Here is a 15,607-nt window from a genome sequence, read left to right on the forward strand (position 1 = left end):
AAGGATCTTTTTACGAATTTTATTGTTAAAAATGCAAATATTGAAAATTGAAATTTTTCAAACTCAGTTTGAATTGTCTCAAATGATTTCACAGCAGTCTTCCGAATCCCGCTATCTTATAATTATCCGAGAAGAAATCGTACGCCAGTACGTGAATATTTGGGGACGAAAAATCTACCGGCGAACTTGTTAAAAATAGTGTTTCTTTCGAATTAATTATACCCTTTAATGATATGTCAATCACAAACACCAGCTAAAATTAAATCAAATTGAAGTGCATATGTTCGTATTTTCGGGAAACAGGTACGAATTTTTCGCCCACTCCGTTACGGCTGCATTATTTTCCTAAGTCGTGCAAATAATAATTATTTACGTAAATGTTATGAAAGGATCGTATCTTTCTCTATGAAAAATAAATAAGATAACACCTCTTCTGTTGATTTCATGCAATATATCTTTCCATAAACCCATTTCTATGCTACAAACTTCGACGGGTGCAATTTTATCATTCAGTATCGTATCGGAATAGAACATACGCCGTGATAGTTAGATGTTTTCTGATCATGTTACCAACACAAGCTCTTTGGTGTTGTTATGATAATAAAATTTCGATTAACTTTTCTAGCAGGAAATGAGTTTTAATTTAAATGTTTACAAAAGATGCAACTTGGTTTTAATACCGATTATAGATCTACGCGGATGGTGCTGAGGTACTATTTTTGTAGGTTATTTATGGTTTATTTTGGTCACGTGATAAAGAATTGTTTTAGTCATGTGATTAAAGCAAGGATGCTCATTTTCATACGCTTTGTTTTTGTTATAAAATATAGATTACGACAAATATGTACTTAAGCAATGCATTTTTGATAATGTTGAATCTTAGAAGCTTTCTAAAAGTTAAACAGACTTGAATTACGTAAAATTTATGGAGGACATGGAACTACTTGTTGTTCGATTTCGGATAAGCATATGGTCCGTAAATGTGTGGTATGGTAAATATGCATATTTTCAATAAAACACGGCAATATTGACGTCACGCCGACATATTATTTATTCAGGCGCCGAGAAAGAGTACTGCCACATTTGATCTACTATGTTTCAGAAATCATAGAAGAACCCTGTTAATACTCCATATGCCACATTATCATCATTGATCTTCATAAAACTGTGTCAGAATGTTGTCTCTATGATTAAGATTAAATTTAAAACTGGTTATCTGACATCTTGAAATATATCACTAGGTCAAATCATAGAACAAGCTTGTAATATTACTCTAGAGAAAACATTTTTGACTTGATCTTCATAAAACTTTGTCAGAATGTTTGTCTCTAGGAAATCTAAATTAAGTTTTAAAATTGGTTTACCTGAGATAAAAACTAGGTCACTCGGTCAAATAATGAAAAACCTTGTTAACACTCTAGAGACCACTGTTTCCATGATCTTCATAAAAGATTGTCAATATTTATCTCGTCAGGTTCAAAACTCGTTTATCTGAGATCTTAAAGAAGGCCACTAGGTCAAATCAAAGAAAAACCTTGTTAACTGTCTATGATGGCTAGGTTTTCTACTTGATATTATTAAAATGTTGTCAGAATCTTTGGTTCTATGAAATCTAGGTTAAGTTCGAAACAAGATCATTTAGGTCAAATACTAGGTGATGGGTCAAAGCATAGAAAGATATTGTTAACACTCAAAATGCCACATTTTCTACCTATCATCATGAGGCTTGGTCGGAATGTTTGTCTGTTTTAGATGTAGGGTAAATTTGTAACTGAGTCAAGTGGAAAAACTGGGTCACTAGGTCAAATTACAGAAATATCTTTGTTTACACTTTAGAGACAATTTTTTCAGATCAATCATCATTTTCATAAATCTTTGTCAAAATGTTTGTCTGTATGAAATCTATGTCAAGTTCAAAAGTGGGGTACCTTAGGCAAAAACTATGTCACTAGGTCAAATCATTGAAAAACTTTGATAATGATCTACCTGATTTACATGAAACATGGTCAAAATGTTTGTCTGTATGAAATATAGGCCAAATTAAATTCTAGGTTATCTGGGGGTAAGAGCTATAGGTCAGGTGATAGTCCGAGAGCTCACGGACTTTTATTGCAACAATTGAGGCCAAAAGAAGTTTATATATTTTTGGAAACAATATTTCATATCCTCCATGAAAACCCATTTCTTAAGTGTCAAAGCCGTGCCTATCTATATTTTGTTCACTTATGTTTGTGATAGGGGAGGTAAAACTCACTTGTAAAAATTTAGGGGGTAGGGTAAAGTTTACGTCTACCAGTTTTTTCACTGTTTAATTACAGTAGCTATCTTATTGTCAGTAACTGTATATATGTCAACCAATGTCAGCAAAAAGAAATTCATCAAAAAGGAATGAAGGGCAAACTTGATATTTAAGGTTAAAGGTCAAATTTATGTACAAATCACAAAAAATGGCATATTTGAAATTTATTTTATTCTAAAAATTAGTTTGTTATCATAAGTCACTCAGCTTTATATATGTAATGTGTGTATATCAGTCAAAGTCAGAAATGCAAATCTTATTGCAAAATGTCAAGGTCAACTCTGATAATTGAAGGTCAAAGTTCATTTTCATGCAAAAATATGAAAAATGTTACATTTACTTTTTCTAACGTTTTTAATATGTATTCACATTGTTAGTCACTGAAGTTAATTCGTTTTAATGTCTGTATGTCAGGCAAAGTCAGCAGTGCAAAGTTTACCCCAAAACTGCCAAGGGTAAAGCTTATATCAAAGATCAAAGGTCAAAATTTTGGGAAAAACTGCATGAATAGTTTCCTGTTTGAAATATAACAGCTATTTCTGATCATTATTTGTAATTGCTCGTAATTTGTTTTTATGTATATATGTCCGACAATGTCAGTAATAAAGATATCGTCTAAAATCAGACAAGTTCAAATGTGATATTAAGGGTCAAAGGTCATTTCCAAGTAAAAGATTGAAAAAATAGCTCTTTAACTTTTCTTCTTGTTAATGATATTTTGTCGATATTAATCAAAAATATCAGTTCATTTTAATGTATAAAAAGTAGGCGATGTCTGGTATGCACATATTATTTCAAAACATTCAAGGTCAACCATAATTTCAAAGGACAAAGGTCAAAAAAGTGAATAAAATGTTGCAATAATATCACCTGTTTGTAATGATTTTTATTGTTTAAAAGTATTTGTTTTGTCAATTTAGTAACTGATCTTTTTTTCATTTTACTGTATATATGTCAGACGATGTCATGGAAGAGAAAATAAGTCACGGTCGAACCTGTTATTAAAGGTCAGGGTCATTTTTGTGTAAAAGATCAAATTGTAGCATACTTACTCATTACTTTGTTAAAAAATAATAGCTCTTGTTAGAATTTTCTGTTAGCAATTTATTTTAATGTAGACATGTCAAGCAGGTCAGGAATGTAGGTCTTATCCATATAAGCAAAGCCAAACCTGTTATCAAAGGTCAAAGGTCAACTTTGCGTGAAAATTAGCCAAAAAACCCAGTATTTTTGCAATAATTTTTCTTTATGTTTTGAGGGTATTTAAAAACTATTAACAATTATTATTCATTTTAAGTATATATAACAGATGATATCATTCTTGAAATAATAATGAAAAATTAGTCAAGGTCAAATCTAACATTAAATGTCGAAGGAGAGGGCCTTCAAAAAACTCGCCATTATGAAAAAAATGGCTGGAACAAGTTAGGGAGTAAATGCAAAGATCCTCTGCAAGTCCAAGTACCTGCTTCCAAAACCTGTAAAGATAAAATGGACAAAGTTAAATTTCAGGTCTAAGGATAATCCCGGGGCAATGAAAACAACTCAAGTAAAATAAATAGAAAAGACAGCCAACCCTGAACCATAGAGACAAGACGAGAGTACAAAGCTTTTGTCCATGCAGAGAAGGCAAGAGAACTACCATCCCACCCACTCCACTCAAAATTTGAGAGCAGAACCAAGAACAGACTGAAAAGACAGAGTCTTAACCACATCGTCAAAAAACTGCAAAAAGGGAAAGCAGCAGCACTGGACACAGAGGCAGAGCCGCTCGAGCCCAATGAATAGGTTCCCAGACAATGTGCTCCAAAGATCAGATTGGAGGTGCCAGGAGCAGAAGAAAAGGGAAAGCAACACCAGGTTTACCAACAATCTCTTACGCTAGAAATGATCAATAACCGCTATCCAGCACACTCTTGGACCCAAGAATATACCAATGGATCAGTGGAAAAGGCAGTTCAGAAAGCTTGGGCAGGTGCCTACATCAAATTTTCAGAGAGCTCCTCCTTCATACTCTCTCATACAGTCGGCAAGAGATGCTCCAACTACAGATCCAGATGCAAGCCCTCACATCGGCGACACTCGAACAGTATGAGCGAGGAGAAAAGGGATAATATATTCCTAACAGACACCAAGTCAGCTCTTCAGGCTCTCTCAGCAGGTCCATCAGTCAACTTAATCAGACAGCTGTTGAAAAACATCAATCTCCTGTCTGAGAACAACAATGTAGCATTTCGTTAGATTCCTGCACATGTGGGCATAGCTGGAAATGAAGCTGCGCACAAACTTGCAAAGACAGCAATCAGGCAAATACAGCCCTAACCTCCAACTTCATACAGAGAAGCCCAGACTCTGTGGGAGAATAGCTTTGCGTCAGACTGGAAGAACATAAATGGAGGTTCCTGCCAAATCAGGACTGTCTACACAAGCTAAACAGGCAATTAACTGTCTTCTGTCTGCGCACTGAAGACTGTGGCCTGAGAAAACATATGAAGAAGCTGTGAGTTGCAGAGAAAGCTAAATGTCAGTGCGGATCAGAGGAACAAACACCGTTTCACATTCTGCAGAGCTGTTCCTATCTGGAAGAAGCAAGCCAGAACGTTTAGCCAACAGACATCCCATTTGAGACCAAGCCGTGGAGAGATATCAGCGGCCTGCAGAATACGGTGCAGTACATTGCCGCATCTAATCATAAAACATAAAACGGCCATAAGAAGATGGAAGGCAGTAAGGAAGTAAGTAAGTAAAGGCTAACATTAAAATGAATTAACATCAAGTTATAACAAGATATGTTTGAACAAAGAGATAAAATAAGAGTGCTATCTTTTGAATTTATTACCCGAAAATGAATTTTAAACTTTAACATCTGGGCTGATCTAGACTCATGTCTTATGATATCTCCATTGTTGACATTGACCCATATATATACATGTATGAAACTTCAAGGAATAACCATAAGATATTAATAATGACAAAATACCTTTAAACAATGAAAAGTATTGCAAAAATGCTATTTTGTTTTTGCGATCTTTCACGCAAATTTCATCTTTTACCTTTGATATAAGCTATACCAATCACTGTTTTTGAAATTAGATCTGCATTGCTGACATTGATTTACAAATAAACATAAGACAGAATTATTTTCAATGAACAAAATGACAAGATAATTTGTAACGAAGAAGAAATTAAAAATGCTGTATTATGAATTTTTACATGAAAATGACCTTTGACCTTTAATGTCAGGTTTGACCTTGACTTTTTTTCATTATTATTTCAACAGTGATATTGTCAGTTGTATATACTTTAAAATGATCAGTTTTACTAGTAGTGACACAAATAACCTACACAATAAAGAATCAAAGCCTTGAAATGTCTGATGGTTGCAGGTTTTTGGTAGATTTATTTTCTGTTTAAATGCGAGTCTATGAATATACATGAATGAGAAACAAATACAAATTTAATGTGCCTCATATCTAAGATGAACTTTGCCTGACCCAGCTTGTGATGTAACCATGGGCTGGAATACCTTATCATTGATAGATCTTATATAATCTAAATGGTCAGTGTGAGTGGATACAGGTTGAATAAGAACTGCTTGTTCATTGATAATTTATCCGCACTGTTCATGAATGGGACTATTTTGGTAGCACATGAACATCTTTTGGATGAGATCGGAATAAAATAAAGATGCTATGATTGTCAGAATACACTTTAACTTTGGTAGCGGGATAAACCCGCAACCAAGAATCTTTGCATTATTCGTGTTATTTTGCGAATTCTTACACAAATTTGACCTTTGACCTTTGATAATAGGTTTGCCTTTGACTTATAAGGATAAGACCTACATTGCTGACCTTGCTTGATATGTATACATTAAAGTAAATTGCTAACAGTGAATTATAACAACAAGCTATTTTTGATCAAAGTAATGAGTAAGTATGGTAAAGGTTGTGATTTTTTATACAAAAGTGACCCCTGACCTCCAATACCAGGTTTGACCTTGACTTATTTTCTCTTCCATGACATTGTCTGATTTATATACAGTAAAATGAACAACGATTAGTTATTAAAATGACAAAACAAATACTTTTATACAAAAAAAATTATTACAAATAGGTGATATTTTGAAACATTTACTCACTTTTTTGAACTTTGACCTTTGATACTATGGTTGACCTTGGATGTTTTGAAATTATATGTGCCTACTAGACATTGCCTAACATTTATACATTAAAATGACCTGATATCGTTGACTAATATCGACAAATACTATCAACAAAAAGAAAAGTGAAAGAGCAATTTTTTATTTTCTTTACATGAAAATGACCTTTGACCCTTAATATCACATTTGAACTTTTCTAATTACAGACGATATCTTTATTACTGACATTGTGGACATATATACATTAAAATAAATCACGAGCAATTACTAATAACGATTAGAAATAGCATTTATATTTCAAACAGGAAGCTATTCAGGCAATTTTTCACACAAATTTGACCTTTGACCTTTGATATAAGCTTTACCCTTGGCAGTTTTGGGGTTACATCTGCACTGCTGACTTTGCCTGGCATACAGACATTAAAACAAATTATCTTCAGTGACTAATAATGTGAATACATATTAAACAGATTAAAAAAGTAAATGTAACATTTTTCACATTTTTGCATGAAAATGAACTTGACCTTCAATTATCAGGGCTGACTTTGACGTTTTGCAATAAGACTTGCATTTCTGACTTTGGCTGATATATACACATTACATAAGTAAAACTGAGTGACTTATGATAACAAACTAATTTTAAGAATGAAATAAATTTCAAATATGCCAATTTTTGTGATTTGTACATGAATTTGACCTTTGACCTTAAATATCAAGTTTGCCCTTCATTCCTTTTTGATGAATTTCTTTTTGCTGACATTGGTTGACATATATACAGTTACTGACAATAAGATAGTTACTGTAATTAAACAGTGAAAAAACTGGTAGACGTAAACTTTACCCTACCCCCTAAATTTTAGCAAGTGAGTTTTACCTCTCCTATCACAAACATAAGTAAACAAAATATAGATAGGCACGGCTTTGACACTTAAGAAATGGGTTTTCATGGAGGATATGAAATATTGTTTCCAAAAAAGTAAAAACTTCTTTTGGCCTCAATTGTTGCAATAAAAGTCCGTGAGCTCTCGGACCATGAGCTTTAGGGCCCTCTTGTTTCAAATGATTCCACTTGGCTGATTTTAGGGGCCCCCAGAAGTAAAAATAGAAAAACCGTTGAACGAATTCTTCTCATGAACTGTTTGATGAAATGTCACAAAACTTGGTCTGTAGCATCCTAGCAAGGTCCTTAATTTGTTCCGCTTGACAGATTTTTGGGGCCATCAGATCAAAATGGAATTGGGTTTATTATATAAAGATGTTAATGACGGATGCCTCTGTGATTTTGTTTTTAAATGGAAACTATCGTTTTTATTCTACACTGAGGACGTTTTTGTATATACTTATTCTGTCTGTTCAGAATGTGATTTTTTGCTGCACTGTTATTGATACCAGTGATAAAAGTGTGTCTTTGACAAACACTTTTTAAGTGACATCTTCAATGGCACAGACCTTACATGTCCTGATTGCTGATCTTGGCCATATCTTTTCGCATTTCAGCACTTTTTTTTGCTTAAACACAATTGTTACCATTCATGATTCAGTGTGTAGTACATCATATTCAAGTTCAAACTGTCAGTTTCAGGTGAGCGACATAGGTCCCTTTTAGCCCTCTTGTTACCGTTTATAACACATGTATTGTGTTTAGATTATTGCCGTGAAATGTAATAAATTAACAAGACTGATTTAAGTGTCAGTTATAGAATACGCAAACATTGTGATTTATTACAGTTTGAAATGTCTAAATATTTTAACAATATCGACGTGGTAATAAAATGGAAATAAAAAAAACACGTTAATTTGTCTGCTTACATATTCAGAGTTTCATTTTTTCTGAAATACACATGCTTGCAGATTTTTGTTTGAAATGTACATAATTTTTCACTGCATCTTATTAAATGCATGCACGCCCGTTTCGGAAAACATAAATGTGGGTCATATGTTAACATTCCTAAAAGCAATTCTCTCTGCAACTATATCTTTGTGTCTGTCATTTTTGGTTGCGGGTTTATCCCGCTACCATAGTTAAGTGTATTTCTAACAATCATGTAGCATCTTTATTTGATTCCAAATCACATCCAAAGGATGTTCATGTGCTACACAAAATAGTCCCATTCATGAACAATGCGGATGAATTATCAGTTATCAAGCAGTTCTTACTCATCCTCTATCCATTCACACTGGCCATGTATATTTAGAGATTGGTAAAATGAAAAAAAAATCTAGCAAAACCCGCAACCACCAGACATCTCAAGGCTTTGATTGTTTATGTCTACTGTTCTTCTGTCATCCCTTCTTTCACGCATTCCCATTGTCAAAGTACGTATTCAACAAGTTTAACCTTTTCCCGGTTAAATTTCTAAAATGGACTTGTCTATCATGCAATTGGGCAGTACCATCTATTATTCAAACGGGTGTTCGCTGAAAATTTACTGACCGAATAACGAATAGTGCAAACCATAATGTGCAGGCTGTTCTTGGTCTGCGCTGGTCGCAAAGGCATTTGAATTGAATAATTCAACAGCCACATTAACTGATAAATAAGGATGATCTAAAAACGTAAAATTACTTGGACATAGAAATTTATCTTAACACCAGAGTATATAAAAAGCCACTTGATCTAACTCTCCTCCATAAAATTTACAGAGCTATCAACCTCCAACTTCTTACCCCCACCCCGCCCCTCCACTTATAAAAGATAGGGTGTTACAAAACTATGAACGATCTGGCTTTGATTTTTTTTTGTGGTTTCTTTTTCATCAAGTTTGGCATAGTTGTTTCAGGGCAGTCGCGACAGTGGAAAACTCCGGATTCCGAAGAAAGCGAGAGTCTGCAAAACAAGCGGTAAACAGACGTTCATCTTTACCGACCGAAAGGAGCATGCCGTTCCAGACCGTCAACGCTGCGTACTACGGAAGAGTAAGTTTGAGTTACTTATTGTCAAGATTTATTATTTTATAACTGTTTTTTTTTTCTTACAGATACTATATTGGTTCTTAGAAATGCAGGATATAAAGATAAAAAATATATTTTTTTACGATTATTTCATGTGGAATTACTAAGTAATACATTGTGTTACAGGTTCTACGAAGAGCGTTACTGAAGAAGAGGCCAGGAGTTGAAGATCTTGAAGATGTTCTTCACCATCAGGACAATGCGCCTGTGCACATAGAGCAGACCAATTTGTTAGAGATAGGACTTCACGGATTCCAGCTCACTGAGCACCCAGCTTATTCACCGGACCTTGCCCTAATAGATTTTTGGATGTTTCCCGTTATCAAGTCGGCTTTGAAGGGCTACCGGTTTGATTCCCCGCGCTGTGCACAGTGTAGTCTCTAGTTTAGAGTGTACTTTTTATACTGACATGTTCGATCAGAGGATTGCTAGACATGAGAAGTGCGTTTCTTGTAAGAGCGATTACTTGGCAAAGTGACAATCTCGAACACTAGTTGAACTGTTTTGTCGACGTCATTTACTGTTATATGTGTCCCGCTTACCTGATACTAGCTTTGTGTTTATGTATATGTTTACTATTGCCATGCAGTTTTCAGGAACTGTGCGATGAAGATTGAACAACTAAATATATAAAATCTACGACTGTTGCAATTCATAAAAGAAAGTTGCAGACTCAATCCGGGTAATTCTGGATCACTCCTCGTATTTCTGTCTTGTGGAAAGTCATAACGCTAGCAATTGTAATTAAGTCATAATTTTATTGCATTGTTCTCCCTCATGAACATATATATAAACGTAAAAAATATATTATGAATTCGATACATGTTTTAGAACTTTCTGCTAATATTATACTAGCTATTTAGTACATGCATAAGCGATATTTTAGTATGTTATTTATTATACCTCATTATGTCATGACGTCATGAAATTGAGTAAAAAAACACAAAGAAAACAATAAGCAGACGCTCTTTAATCTCATTCAAAATAATTTACAAGATGACCCACTGCAAAACGACCTTATGTCAACAGATTTTCGAAAATACAATTCCTCATTGAGCGCGATAAAGTAGAAATAAATTTTATTTTTTTATACAAAATAGATTTAAAATGTATGTTTTGTATTAGCTTTGAAGGCCAAATACGGGCATCTGTTGCAAGTCTTCTTAAACCTATGTATTTCAGATTTCTAGATTGTTGATTTAATCTTGTAATAAAGATTACATTTATTGAGTGACAATAATTTATTATTTTACTTTTGAGCGAAACCATATTTCCACAGTCTGTCATACAGAATTATGTCATTAATGGGGAAATTTTCGAAAACTTATGCTTCAATAATTTTTTCAACATTGATTAGTCTTATTCTGTATTTCACGCTTATTTACACATGGAAAAGAGATGCTCTTAAATATACAGCGGATTATAGCAGAAGCAAAAAGCTGAAGTGCAATAAGATTTTATGGAATAAAAATGAGTTTATGGAATTTATTTCAAATGAACGTACTATCAAAAATGTCGCAAATAGTACTTCGAAGTATCGAAACAATTCTTGTCAGCGGTTTATTGCGTTGGATTCACCGGGCGGAAGGACTGTTAATCAACTATTTCAAATTGCTGCTTTGTTTGGATTAGCTTTTGATTATGACCTTGTTCCAATAGTTAAGCCTTCATTTCCATTACTGAAATATTTTGATTTGCCAAATGTGTGTGATGTGAAATTAAAAAACTCAACCACATGTGCACCACAGTTTCCTGGAATCTTTCACGACTGTTTTAACAGTACTGAAACGGATACCGTTCTAAATATGACTATTCATGGATTTTTCCAGTCCTAGAAATATTTCAAAAATAGTGAGGACAGGATAAGAAAAATTCTAAAAATCAGACAAGAATACTTGCAAACTGCGAAGTTATATTTAGAGGGTAACAACAAAAATGGACTCAAAAATATCTGTATCCATATAAGGAGGGGAGATATGGCTAGAGAATTTTATGTAAAAAGTGGTTTTGCAGTAGTTGATATCAATTTCATTAATAAAGCTATTCAATTTTGTGAGGTAAATTTCAAGGACGCATTTTTCTTTGTATTAAGTAATGATATTAAGTGGTGCAAGGAAAATATCAAGCGCAAAGTTGTTTTCAGCAATTTTAAAGATCCCGGGTATGATTTAGCTCTTATGACGTTGTGTGATCACGTTGTCGTAACTTCCGGTTCGTTTGGTTGGTGGGGTGCATGGCTTTCGAAAGGAACGGCTGTTTATTTCAATGGCTATCCAAGACCAGGATCTCATCAAGATACACGGTTTTCACGTGAGGATTATTATCCATCCGGCTGGATTGGACTATCGTAAACTGCAAGTATATATGAGACCGCCCGGCCACGATTACAAGTTCCGAGTTTCTTAAGTTCAATTCGAAGCACAGTGACGTAACCAAACCTGACCAAAAAAAAAAAAAAAAAAAAAAAAAAGCACCGAGGCAGATTTTTTATTTTTTTATTTTTTTGGAAAGAGTTTTTATGTTATCATGAGTACATGAATTATTGTTTTGCGATTGATTTTATTGACTTTTGTGTCATTTCAAATCGTATACATGTATTATATATATTGCATTTCAATTTTGTCTTCAAGGTCTACGAATTCTGTTTACGAAGTTGTAAGCAACAGATGTTATTGAGTGCTACATCAGGTTGTTTTATATTCCCCAGGCTTTGTATATATCACGTATGTTTTAATACATAATGTATAGCATAATTAATAGACGTGATATATTTTGATGTCTATCTATTTTCTAATTGGTACGTGAACTGTAATATTTGTCATGCCACCAAAGTAGATAATCTGAGCAAATAAGGTTAAAAAGTCTGCACTAATCGGCTGCATAATTAGAATATAGATGAGTTTTCAAGGTCCTCCCAAAGAAATTTTGAATTTTTAAAGGACAAACTGGTGCATTTTAAGACGTCTTCGAAAAAAAATCTGAAATGTACACATTACCCGCCTGCATAACTCGAGTTCAAATTGAGATGGGGTTTGGGGTCCTCCCCGGGAAATTTTGAAATTATACCAGATAAAATGGTACATTTAAGCCATCTCCGACAAAAAAAATCTGAGCAAATCAGGTTAAAAGGTATGCATATGCATTACTCATCTGCGTAATTTGAGTAAAAGTAGAGGTTGGGTTCGGGACCCTCTTAGAAAAATGTGGAAATTCAACAAAGCAAAACTATGCATGTTAAAGCCATTTCAGACAAATGAATCTGAGCAACTCAGGTTGACAGGTTTACCATGATACTAGTTTTTATCCGTGCAAAACGTATGCAAAAAGTTATCAGTACTTTTCTCAAACACTTTGGTTGGCCACCCTGTCGTATCATTGCCTTTTTTGTAGCCGTGGCGAATTCTTAAAGGCTCATAATGCCTTTATTTAAACTGTGGCTGCCACATTCTCCGTTATGAACATAAAAAACATTAATTTCTTGATAAATCCTATTTCTGATAATTATTTTCTTTAACATTTGTCATAGGTTTGAATGATTGCTGAATATAATAGAATGTTCTATTGAATCTGTTGCTTTTTATTTCCACCCTTTATGGCTTTTACTATAACAGTTCTTGCTCAAAATCTTTTTTAAATTATAAGCATTTTTTTTTACAAATCAATGGGAAAACACTCTGCTTTTACTGGAACAAGGGGAATAACAGTAAATGTGAGCAAAGGTCATGGACTATTGATAATTATATGATTTTTGGAGATTCTAGTTATAACAAGAGCTTGTAGAACACTTGCATGAAGTAACTGACAAGGAACAGAAATTATTTGGTCACTGCACACTGGACATTTGACGTATTGACCTTAAATCAATAATTATGGGTCATTTACCAGTCTTAAATGACATCCGTATCAAATGTGATCTTAGACCAAAGCATTATCTAATTTTCTGGCAAAAAAGTTCTATTGCCAATGTGATCTTGACCTTTGACCTACTGAACTCAAAATCATAGGGGTCATCTGCTGGTCATGACAAAGCTCCCGATCTCATGATCCTAGGCCCAAGCGTTCTCCAGTTATCATCCGGAAACCGACCGACATCCATCATCAAACAGTAATATTTACAATATACCCCTCCTCCTTCGAAGGAGGGCAATTAATTTTCAAACTAGAAGATGCCCATGTCTCTCCCAATGCATAGTCGTAATTGGCAAGAAATCAGTAGTGGATAGAAGCGAAAGACAAAGAGACACTAATGGTTGGCTGCAATAGGGACCATCTACTTGTCCAATCACCCTATGAAGTTTCAAAATTCTGGGTCAAGTGGTTCTCAAGTAAACCGTTTTCCATGTTCAGGCCCCTGTGGCCTTAACCTTTGATCGAGTGAGCCCACATTCAATAGGGGTCATCCACTCTGCATGTCAAATCATCCTATGAAGTTTCAACATTCTGTGTCAAGTGATTCTCAAATTATTGATCAGAAAGATGTTTCCATCTTCAGGCCTCTGTGACCTTTCCCTTAAGTCAAGTGACCCCAGGAACATTAAGGGTCATCTACTCTGTAATTCCTATCATCGTGATTGAAGTTTCTGGGTAAAATGATTATAAAGTTATTGGTTGGAAACTGTGTTCCATGTTCTGGTTCCTGTGACCTTAACTTTTGATCAAGTGATTCAAAAATCAATAAGGGTCATCTACTCTACATGTCCAATCATCCTATGAAGTTTCAATATTCTAGGTCAAGTGGTTCTCAAGTTATTGATCAGAAACGGGTTTCCATGTTCAACCCCTGTGACCTTGATAGGTGATTTTTTTTTTCTTTTTCAAATTAGACCTCATCTTTCTAAAAGCAGGCTATGAATATATACATAAATTACATAGATAAAAGACACATCAGAATAGTTCTTAAACTAAAAGCAACCATAAAAAATATTTACAAAATGAAATTAAATGTTTCATTCAATTTTAAAACAACCAAAACAACTACTACTGTCTCCAATATCAGCACACATCATGATCTTCAGGTTGCATTCAGTCATTTTTCAACTGCAGATTAATGTAATATGCCTCATAATCATGACAACATACATGTTTTTTGTTGTTATATTTTCTGGTCCTTTGGGATCATGGAGTCCATTCAACATATGTGTAATAGAGTTCCGCTTAAGCCGGTGCTAGGGGCGTTAGAGGTGTTGCACATTTCATTACCTCTCATGAACAGACTCAATCAAACCGAGTCTGCTTTTATTTTTCTTGGTTGCATTCTATGCTTCCAAAGGATCTTTTTACGAATTTTATTGTTAAAAATGCAAATATTCAAAACTGAAATTTTTCAAACTTAGTTTGAATTGTCTCAAATGATTTCACAGCAGTCTTCCGAATCCCGCTATCTTATAATTATCCGAGTAGAAATCGTACGCCAGTACGTGAATATTTGGGGGCGAAAACGACGCGAATCTACCGGAGAACTTGTTAAAAATAATGTTACTTTCGAATTAATTATACCCTTTAATGATGTGTCAATCACAAACACCAGTTAGAATATAAAATTAAATCAAATTGAAGTGCATATGTTCGTATTTTCGGGAAACAGGTACGAATTTTTCGCCCACTCCGTTACGGCTGCATTATTTTCCTAAGTCGTGCAAATAAAATTATTTACGTAAATATTATGAAAGGATCGTATCTTTTTCCATGAAAAATAAATAAGATAACACCTCTTCTGTTGATTTCATGTAATATATCTTTCCATAAACCCATTTCCATGCTACAAACTTCGACGGGTGCAATTTTATCATTCAGTGTCGTATCGAAATAGAACGCACGCCGTGATAGTTAGATGTTTTCTGATCATGTGACCAACACAAGCTCTTTGGTGTTGTTATAATAATAAAATTTCGATTAACTTTTCTAGCAGGAAATGAGTTTTAATTTAAATGTTTACAAAAGACGCAACTTAATTGGTTTTAATACCGATTATAGATCTACGCGGATGGTGCTGAGGTACTATTTTTGTAGGTTATTTATGGTTTATTTTGGTCACGTGATAAAGAATTGTTTTAGTCATGTGATTAAAGCAAGGATGCTCATTTTCATACGCTTTGTTTTTGTTATAAAATATATATTATGACAAATATGTACTCACGCAATGCATATTTTGATAAAGTTGAATCTCAGAAGCTTTTTGAAAGTTAAACAGACTT

The sequence above is a fragment of the Mercenaria mercenaria genome, chromosome 14 (genome assembly GCF_021730395.1).
Source record: "Mercenaria mercenaria strain notata chromosome 14, MADL_Memer_1, whole genome shotgun sequence".
NCBI classification, from domain to species: Eukaryota; Metazoa; Mollusca; class Bivalvia; order Venerida; family Veneridae; genus Mercenaria; species Mercenaria mercenaria.